Source organism: Macrosteles quadrilineatus, unplaced genomic scaffold (assembly GCF_028750875.1).
Source record: "Macrosteles quadrilineatus isolate MER2022 unplaced genomic scaffold, UCM_ALF_1.0 Scaffold_9__3_contigs__length_116548681, whole genome shotgun sequence".
In the NCBI taxonomy this organism is placed as follows: Eukaryota; Metazoa; Arthropoda; class Insecta; order Hemiptera; family Cicadellidae; genus Macrosteles; species Macrosteles quadrilineatus.
This window is the reverse complement of record NW_026542602.1, coordinates 89,135,978-89,147,044: the sequence shown is the minus strand read 5'-3', so window position 1 is coordinate 89,147,044 and position 11,067 is coordinate 89,135,978. Positions and strand designations below refer to the sequence as shown.

The window sequence follows — 11,067 nt, the reverse complement described above, 5'->3', positions numbered from 1 at the left end:
TAGATAGATAGATAGATAGATAACAGTGCTTTATTTTTCTGAATCGTTTACAAATTTACAGATTGTATTATTTTTATGCAATCCAAGTGCTTCTGTAACTGTTCTGAGCAGAGTTGCCAGCCTAGGATGAGGTAAATGTTATGCTGGGTATGCTATATACGAATTTCTCTAAATTAATTGTTTTCTCAAAGCCCAGATTTTGAAGTATCATAAGAGAAATGTCTTGAAGTAAATAAAGTCTTTTGAGTCTTTCAAAATGGTCTTTTAGTTTAGTGGACTACTTCTCTGGTTATTTGTTGTCTTTATGAGACAAGAATATAAGTTGTGATTTTTGTTCACCATTTACAAGATTATGTGCATACTTCCATACTTGTGTCTATTGGAAGTTGTTACGCTAAATTTCACAAAGCATTTTTTTCAAGATTCCTAAAATAGTAAATGTGTGAGCTTTCCATTGAAGTTTTGGCAAAAATTTTATTTAGATCACAAACACAGTGTAGGTAATGTTTTTTGTGTAAAGTTTAAATTCTAACCATTCTATAGTACTTAGGTGTCCATCAAATGGGTCACAGTATACAAGCCAGTAGGCCTATATAGTCAATGCCTATACGGTCTGGGATTGTTGCCTAGGTCGGATCCCATAAAAATGTAGTTTTTTTTTCTGAAGCACTTATACCAGAATGCACTTATACTATTCTACTCAAATAGTTTTTAAAGACCTGCTTAAGTCCTTCGAGGGGTTACTTTAAACAGAATACCATGTTTATAGTTTTTCCTTGACCTACCACAATTTTGACATCCACAATTTCAAACTGCATTTTTTACATCAGTGTATTTACCCTCTCAAATTTTTCGCAGATCAATAGAAACTTACGGCAATGTTCCTGGGACTGAAGCTTCTACTATGTACTCACATTTGCCACCAGGTGTGTAGACATTTTTTTTTTTTAAATACAGGTTTGAATAGAAAGGGATTATTGCCTGAGAATAAGGGAGACAAAGGATAGGATAAGCAGGCTTACCTTAAGAAATGTATGCATCCCACTTCACTACAGTAACACAGATGAAAACAAGAGGGGCCAGTGGCCTTGAAATATCCAATTTATCTTGTGTTTTTTTTATTTGTTATCGAAATTTGTTTAGGATTGTTTCATCATTATGTTGTCCAAATTGAGTGCCTTGTAGTAGTGCATGTGGTTTAATTTCTAAAAGGGTTCTGTTTGTGATACCAATGAACCAATATGATACCAATGTGATACCAAAGAGTTTACCAATGAACAACTAATAGCTAGAAAACTTGGAAAAAGTACAGCTTGAACAAAAATTTCTAAAAGTAGCTAGGTCTATGTTTTATTGTCTTAGTATGGTAAATTTAAATCGGCAGCAATACAAATCTGATAAGGCAATTTTTTCTATTTAATCCCCTAAAGTGTGGAATGTATCACCATCAAAAGAAGTCAAAGGGTTTGTCTGCTCATGCCCTGTAAATTGTGTTAACTCATCCTCTTTCCTCTTGTTTTTGGCAAGAATTAATAGAATAGAAAAAACTGTAGTAAAGTAAATTCAATTAAAAATCAATATTCATGTTGAATACAGAATGCCTCATAGCCTTTATTAACCGAACAGAATCATAGATCAAAGGTTTAAAATATGTATCAGACAGGTCTGGATTTTACTTTCTTAAGAAGATAAAAGAAGAACTGATTAGGAGTTCACCTGTCTGAAAAAGAGTCGAGGAAAGAGCACTTAAACTAAACATAGAGGATGGCCTGATTAAATATTGATAGGATGAGATGATTCTATAATAGACTAATAGCACAAGTACATTTCTCATTCCTTTGTATAATCTGAACCTTTGGTTTTTATGTGCAGCTCATGTTGACTAAGCCCCTAATGTAAGCAACATTTTTTCTAGGTCAATTTTATGATTTCTTATTAATTATTTGTTTGTAAAACCAGAAGATAAGCTACTGTTTATAGCTGGATAGGTTTTTTGGTGAAACTAGTTTTGAAATAACAGAAACTAATTATAAACAAGAACACGCCCCAGCATGAACCCGATAGAGCTAACATTAAAATTATCTTCAGCTGATTTATAAGGGTGGCAAATTCATAAGTATTGTTGGGGCCACGTAAGTTTGCAGTTGGTTGCAGCCAATCACAAGTCAAGGCTAGTGCGACGTTGCCACATCGCCCGTTGACAACACTAATTAAAATATACTAAGCAATATTTTCAAATCAGCTGGTATTATTAGATTTGGCAACACCGCACGGTTCTCATTGGGTCATTCAAAACCATATGGTATTTAGGCTCCTCCCTCAACCGCAAACTTACGCGGTCCCGACAATAGTGTGTGTAATTTATGATTCTATTTAAAAGTTGTACCTCAAATATGGATCCTATCTTTGTGAGTGTGTTCACAAAAAACTATACAATTTTTTTATTGATAAAGGAGAGAAAACAAGGTGAAAATAGGCATCAATGAACCTTGGTTTTAAAGGCTGATACTCAATCTCTCTGATTTTATTGTTGTTCTGCAGAAGTCTGCAGTTGTTCCGGCAGCTGGGACGACAGTTGTTCCTGCAGCGGTTCTTCTTGTTCCTACGCTCAAGTCAAGCACAGTCAACAGAAGTAAACAGTATTATATGCATTGTGTTCAAAATGTTTGTGATAAATTTGATATTTTAATGTGTATATTCAGTGAATGCTTGGTTTTGAAGGTTCGGTATCATGTAAACAGAAAACCTAGTGTTTGTGAAAAATGGAAGAAGTTTTGAAGAATAGAAAGTAAAATTAAAATATAAGATTCAATACAACTTTTAGTTTAAAAGTTATGGTGCAGTTGACTAAAAAAAATAAAAGAAATGAGTTTAATAATATATGTGTACTTGTTAATTTTTTAATGAACAAGTTTGGAAAAAATAAATGAAGGTTTGAAGAATCCAAAACTAAGTAAGTTAAAAAATATAATATTCAATACAACACTATGATCTTTTAGTTAAATAGTTTAAAGATCAATAATAGTGATCTAAAGTTTAAGTGATGCCTTGTTTCAAATATTTGTAAAAGTAATCAGAGTTGGGAAAATTAGTATGTGTTATCAAAATGAAAAATAACAACCAAAAATTATCAACGATTCTGCATTTATTGGATCAGATCCAAACTATATTTGTATTAAACTCATACCTGGTTTGTAAATTTGAGTTATCATGAGTACAGAAGTAAACATTAAAAGAACTGTTAAATCATTAAAGTTTTATATTAAAATGAATATTTTTCCTTTTTAATGATTCAAAATTGTCCTTGTAGGCCTACTTGGAATCAGCCTATTCTAAATTCAATTTAGTTGTTTTTTGGTACTTAATTATAGCTTATGATCACTTAACATTAAACATTAAACCTAACAATATAAATAGTCTACGGATTACAATTCATCCATGGTATGGTATTTTATACCAAAAATACCTAAGTTATTAAACATAATTTTTATAAAAATTTTAATTTAAAAAGTACAGTGGTAATAATGTTTTTTTTTTAATTCAGGATTTTGCTAAATATTTTGCTACTTAAAAGAGTAATTTGCATCCTTTCCAAATAACAAGCATTGTTTTCGTTACTATTTATTTTATTTGAATCTAAACAGTAAGCTTAAGAAAAAATATGTGTTCATATTTACTCAACCAAAGTCTGTAGTTTTGTAAGTATATGTAGAAGCGGCACAATCATGTTATAAGTAGTTATGAAACTTTCAGACTGAAGAAATAAAATAATCTAGTCTGTTTTGTGATATTTAGATTTAGGAACATGTAGGGAAAATAGATTGTAGATTATAAACCTGTGTTTAATGTATGTATCGTAAAATATAGATAGCTGTATTGATTCATTGATTTACTGTAAACACGTCATTAAAAGTTGAAATTTGAGAAGTATGTATAACTGAAGGCACAGTATTTTTCAATACTAGCATTTTTTACCATTGCTTATGACTGTGGGTTTTACCTTTGGCTATTGACACAGTTTTAAGAAATATAAATTCCATCCTCATTTCCCAAGTCAATGTTGTACCCAGGATTAAAAAGAATAGAACATTGAACCTCCAACAGAGTTGTCCTGTTAATGTTTTATTTGTTTTAAATTATTAACAAGCGTATGTGTTGTATACACCCAACCAACATTAAATCCAAACTAAAAGGACACATTATTGTTAACTATAATTATGGCATAATTTATTTCACAACTGTCATGGTACAGAGTTACAGATCGTACTGAAATATATAATCGCTGAAATATAAGATTGTAAACAGGTTTCCTTTATTGTAAAACTTTATAATAGACATTAAATAACAGTTTTATTGATATCAATAGGAATTTAATCAACATCAAGGAGGATCCCTAGATAATAATAGAATTAACATCAGTAAACAAAAAAAACATCTTTGGTTTGGTGCCTCAGTCGGTGGCCCAAAGGATCAAACCAAGACAGCGATGTTGAGGGTTTGTATCCCGGGGATGCCACTTACAATTTACTACCCACAGATATTTTTGAGGCTCAGGTTAAAAAGAAAATTCTAAAGAAAAAGAAAGTAGCCACTGTTGAAGTAAATGCTAGTAACAATATTTTACGACAAACAATACAATTAGTAATTATTGTAACAAGTATAAGCTTGTTGTTAAGCTGAACAGCCAAGCTATCTTGAATGTGAAATGTTTCTGTTGTTTCATCACAAATTACCTACTAGTTTTAGAAAAACGTAAACATAACCATCAAAAATAATTTTGGTAGACAGTGTTTTGTACTGTTTTTTACCGTTCTAAAGTTTTGTACATTTTGTATAAATATTTGTATAATGAAAACTTTACCTATGACTGAGACTATTGATTTGACCCCTTTTCATCTCAAATTGTATAAAGTTGGTTCAAAGCTCATTTTGTAGAGACAATGTTCATTGAGAGATATTCCTATGGATTATAAAGCTTATTTGTAATCCAAGTAAGAGAGCGATCCACAGTGTTTGTAAGTGAGTATTTTGAGGAATTGTAGGTGAATTAAACCACAGACTATAGACCATTAATTGGTTTGTTGGTTGATTAATTAATTAGTTCCACTGAATCAACCTAGTAAATAGTAGGGCCCCTTACAATAATATAAATAATAAATATTGCTAACAGCATTAGAACTCACAACAAACATATAGGAATAGTCACTCAGTGCTCGATTTGTAGCGGAATGGCTTTCCGGCACCTCTCTTTTGGAAAGATAAAAGTATTAGCATAAATAGGTACTAATCACATTAAATAGGTTAAAGTTCCGGCACCTCAACTTTTACAAAATGAGCACTGGGTATGGTAAGAAATTAACTTATTTTAAGCTCTCAGGTAGCTGGTAGCTCAATGTACATTGTGGGAGAAAAAATTTATGTAGTCCCAGTTTACAAGTTCAGATTATACTAGATTTTTAAGACTTCAACTCAAAAGGGTGAATATTTCAAGACAAGTATTAGCGAATTGTGTTGAATAAATGAGGTTTAACATATTTTTTTACTGACTTCAATCATTTGGTTCTTGGATCTTTAGCCAGAGAGCAGTTTATGAAAAGCCAGTCGTCAAGAGCAGCTGGTTCCAGTTTTGAACCATTCTAAATGATTGTTGTTGCAATGATTGTTCCAGGCCTTACTATGGCGAGACAAGCCATTTTATTGAATTTATTGAAAACATAATTGATGCAGTTGATAAGGGTGAAAGGGTGGTGGGTATTTCCTTGACCTCTCCCGTGCTTTTGACAGTGTGGCACACCCTGTTTTAATTGAAAGATTAAAATCACTGGGTATTCAAGGAAAAGAGTGTGCTTGGTTTTCCTCTTATTTATGTAATAGGCATCAGTTTGTTGAAATGAAATATCTAGATTATGGTAATTATTGTAATTATTTAAGAAGCTATGTCTGTGAAGCTCAGGTGATTAAGTATGGAGTACCTCAGGGATCCATCCTGGGTCCATTACTTTTTTTGTGTTACCTGGATGGTCTGCCTAAGAGTACCAGCTTCAGTTCGATGTCACTATATGCAGATGATGCTAATTTAATTGTTAAAGGAAATTCCAGTTCTGATATTGAGCTCTCAGCCAATTTGGACTTAATGAGTATTCAAAATTTGTTAAATCAAAATAACCTTCTATTAAATACAAGCAAATCAATGATAGTAAGTTTCTCCACAAAACAAAATAAAATAGCTCTGGATCCAAAAATCAAAGTTGGCAATAACATAATAAATAAAGCAAATCAGACAAAATTTTTAGGACTTTTCATTGATCGACATCTATCTTGGAATGATCATGTTGATAATGTAGTGAAAAAGATGTCATCAGGAATATATGCACTGTGGCAAATGTCAAAAATATCTGACCTTACAGTGCTGAAAACAATATATTATTCTTTAATACACTCTCATCTGGCATACGGAATTTGTATATATGGAGCTACCTCAATATATAATTTGGACAAAATTCTGATAAAACAAAAAAAAAGCAATACGAATCATGTTAGGTTTAAAAAGCACAGAGAGTGTCGAAAACTTATTTAAAGATCTTAAAATTTTGACAGTTTACAGTCTTTATGTCTTAGAAACAATAAAGTATGTCAAAGAACATGAAAGTGATATATTTTTTGAATTCAAGCATTGTTATGATACCCGAAATAAAATTATTTTTGATAAACATAATCTGCATTTTTATAAAAACAAAACTAAATATATGGGCACCAAATTTTTTACTCAGTTGCCAAATTTAATTCGAAATGAGCAAAATTTCAATAAATTTAAAAAATTGCTGAAAGAATATCTTGTTAATAAAGCTCTCTATTCTTTTTCGGAGTTTCCTTAAGTGAGGGCTCCACTACTGGTTGCCTGGGTTTTATATATAGTTTTAAATATATTGTATTTTAGCTATATAGCATGAAAGTATGGGATTTTTAGTTATATGTGACTCTATTCTGATGCTGCAATGTATTCATACGAATAAAGTTTATTTTGACTTTGACTTTGACAAAAAGACCGTTGAACATTCGAATCAAAGAACACAGGGAGAACACCAAAAAAGGTTTAGTGGAAAAATCTAAGATTGCTCATCATTGCTGGTCCGAAAATCATCGTATGAATTTTGAAGAGGCAAAAATTGTCCATAGGGAATCTCATTTTTTCAAACGTAAACTCATTGAAGCCTCATACATTAAATTAGCAGACCAACCAATCAGTCAGTCATCGGTTGAAATAAGGCCACTTTGGCTACCCATTTTGAACAAGGAACTAAAGGATAGGGAACTTAATTGTTCAATAAATAGGGAAATAACGAGTTCTCCTCAAAATTCGCACGTTATGTTAACTCGTAGTGAAACTCGTGATAGGAATAAACAGAATTAACTCCCATCTTGCGGCATCGTACATCGTTCCGCCATTTTGTTGGTTTTAATTTTCCAGGGACCGGAAGCCATTACTGTTGTCTCCGTGTTTCCGATTGGTCGGCCATGTTGCTTCAGTCTAATTGGTGGAGTTGTTGCGATCGGTGCTATTAGTGTTCCATTGTGTGAGCTTTTTAAGTTACACCTTTTATAGATTATAGTGTTTTGTGTTTGGTTATTATTTGCATGTTATATCATGACTTGACTGCTTAACAGTGCATATTTTTTGACTGCTACCTTCTGTAGTTTCCAACTTAGGTTGGACGTTTGTGTATTTGTTAGTTGTAATGTGTTAGTTAAGTTTTTTTCACCTGAGGACGGGATCAGATTCCAGATCCCGAAACGTTGTGTATTGTTTTTTACATTCGTGATGGAAAATGTCCGCAATAAACCTTTGAACAACATTCTAAATATTTTGACTTTTCTCAGTATTGAACTAGAGCAACCCTATTTTTAGTAGGTGAGCAATATAACCATTCAGTTACCCAGCTAGATAACCAATCAGGTTGCCAGGCTCATTAACAGACAGTATACTTGTAATGGTCAAATTGTGTTAGGGGTATTTTTTTATATACGCGAACGATTCGAGCACGGCGATTCGTCACGACGGCAACAATGATCCACTTGGTCAGTGCCTTACATAGTTCGTGACTTGGCCGCCGCGACCTCGGGGCGCTGACGTAGACGTGGGGGGGGGAGAAGCCGAGACCAGCGGACAGTGGTCAGTTATTGAGGCAGTCGGTGGCGAGCGCTTGTTCGCCGAACACCCTCCCAAGATCGTGCAGCGGACCTGAGAGCATACATAGGTCGTGGATTCGACTCGCAACGTGCGAGACAAAATAGATAAAAGCGACAATAATATAAATCGAGATAAGTAGAGACACTACTGCATTATACCATTACATTATTCGTCTTATTTTCCCGTTCACTTTGGCGAGTAAAAGTTGATATTATTTACGATCATCTTAGTTGTAAGAGATTAGCGTATTGTATTTCTCAGGCCGGCACTGCGAGTGCGGTGCCGCAGTAGCCTACACTTTTTAGTTTATTTATCGAAAGTTATTTTATTTTATTTTACCTAAAAGTATGTTATTTAGTTATATTTCAAAGCCAAGAAGTTCATTGGCATAGTAGCGCTGACTCATTTCATTTCGTTATTTTATTATTGCGTGTGACGACATTTTGTTTCACTACGAGAGTCTTATTTTTAGTTTTTATTCGAGAAGCGATACCTTTTGTAAGACTAGAAGCTGGTCACGTATTTCAGTTCTCATAGAAGCATCGTATTTAGTGCCGATATTCCTGGTCAGTGCGTCGTTGTGCTGACATACAACCATAGTATCGTGTGCGTGTAGGACGACGAAGAAAACGTCTACAAAGATCGAGAAGCGGTTAGCAAGCGACGGAGACTCAGCTAGAACCCTGGACTACTCCTGAGCTTTACGAGCAAATCGGAGGTAAGTTTAGGATAGGTGCCTTACCCGAAATAAACACCTCACATACTCTTTGACAAAGCTTTGTGTCAAACAGCATATCAACAACCTGCACTAATCCTTAGAAGACTCGTAAACTGATCAGCAACTCTGGTTTTCTCTATTCTTTAAGTTTTTGTAACCAAATTCATTGTAGTAGCCCCGGAACTGTAATAATGACTAATATTGGTTTTTATTACCTGTCGTCAGTTCCAAATTTTAACTACCGTAGATGCTACATGTTTCGGCGAGATGCCATTATCAAGCATACAGTCCAGGAATATACATTAAAAAATCCGCTTGTATAGCTTCGTTGTTGGTTTACACACATGACACTTAACACCCGACACATAAATAAATAATACCCCTAAAATCTTTCATTTTTGAGGAACACGCAACATTTAAAAAAAAAAAAGACTTCCTGCTAAGTTTGCATGACTACCAAAAGGACATCTCTGTAATTTTACTTAGAAACATATTAGATGGGGGGGTCTTGACTTTTTATTCACCCTGTGTATTATGGTTGGCTATTATGTAATCAACGAAAACTTTGTATTTTAAGTAAAATCTAATTGTAAAGCAAGGATGGCGGCTAAGTATAAAAAACTATATTACATTAGTAATGAAGTCCTAATTATCCTTACCTCCTTATCTCCTATCCTAGGAGTTTATGAATAAAGTATAATTTCTAACCCTATGTGTTTGAAAAACAACTCCTTTGTCAAATAAGAGTGGTAAAAGAAACTTGTTCAGACAGCACTTGAAAATGGGTTACAGAATTTAAACTACGCGCCAATAAAAGGAACAGTATAGTGGTGCATTCTAGCGGCATTTTAGTAAACAACAGAAACGGAAGCTGGTGATTGGCCGTTCATGGTCACCGGTCAGCTGTTTCATCCCGTTCCCAACCATTATTGCCCTTTCCTTTCTAGTTTCCCTCCAGCCATCTGATTTCCAGTTCCCTTCCCTTCCCAGTTGTTGTTATCCTTTCCTTTCACAGCCAATCGGCTCCGCCTACTCCTGTCTGTTCTATTTGGAAATGGATTGAAACAGAACCAGTGTCTGTCTGTACCACTGAGCTATAATTCTAACTGGAGGTAGCACTGAATGTCAAAGATGCGTGTCGCCAGCCGCCATGTTTGCGTGAGTCTGGTGTCATAAGAAGCCATATTATTGCTATAACTATTATTATACTTGGCTTAAAATACCTACTTTGTATGGTCGCCATTTCAAAGAAAATTATTAAAGTATTAAAAGTATTCAAGTATGACAAAAATACTCACTGCTATACCAACCTAGTTATAAGAAGCCATGTCATTGCTATGGATAAGAAAACTTACTGCTATACCAACCTAACAAAATCAGCGACACGCTTTTGACAGACTTCTGCCATGGCAGTGCTACCTCCAGTTATAATTTTAGCTCAGTGGTCTGTACCATCCTAACCTAATCCCTAGTCGTTTGTCGTTTGTGTTGTGTTGTGATGTGAGTGAATGAACAATGTCAACAGTTCAGAAACCAAAAGTGTAAAGACAAGTTTAGTGTTCCTATTTAATGAATTATTGAATTTCGTGCTCTTGTATCCTAACGTAGCTGTGATAAATTAATAAGCATTTCCTGTAGCAATAAATTTCGACGGTATTTCGTTAGATTTATAAGTCTTTTATGAAAACATGTTTTTAGAATGTAGCGGGACAAGTTACGGTTTGATGGTTCTTTTGTTTGATCAATAATTTTAAATGAGTGTTTACTTCAGCAACCCAAGGAACTAAAAAGGTAAGGAAATATATATTTAAAATCTTAATATATTTGTAAAGGCTATGGATTATATGCAAGTTTTTTTAACTAGCCTACGGTAGAAAGGCTGACATTACTTTGAGGTTATGTTGTGTTTATGATAGCCTAGCCTACTTATTTTATTTAAATTATCGAGCAACCATATAAACAAACCTATATGATGTAAGACAAATGCGAAAATAAACCGGGGAAAATCTGCTGTAAAAATTACCAAACCTGGCAAATGTCATTGATGTCACAGCTATATACCCACCCACAGAGCAGAGAATAAAAAAATATATTGCCTCCATAAGATACTCTCTGCCCTATGAAGTTTACGCTACAGTACTTAAAACATTGTTACATTAAA

At 33.8% G+C, this 11,067-nt stretch overlaps 1 protein-coding gene across 2 annotated transcripts in view; it reads left to right on the top strand.

The window, feature by feature from the left end:
* Positions 1-10,436: 10,436 nt before the first annotated feature.
* Positions 10,437-11,067, top strand: part of LOC129002450 (protein phosphatase 1 regulatory subunit 16A-like) — a 121,354-nt gene continuing 120,723 nt past the window's right edge. For both annotated transcript variants that reach the window (XM_054430264.1, XM_054430262.1), the window contains exon 1: positions 10,437-10,697. The gene's annotated coding sequence lies outside the window, so the exon portion shown is untranslated. The remainder of the gene's footprint in view (positions 10,698-11,067) is intronic.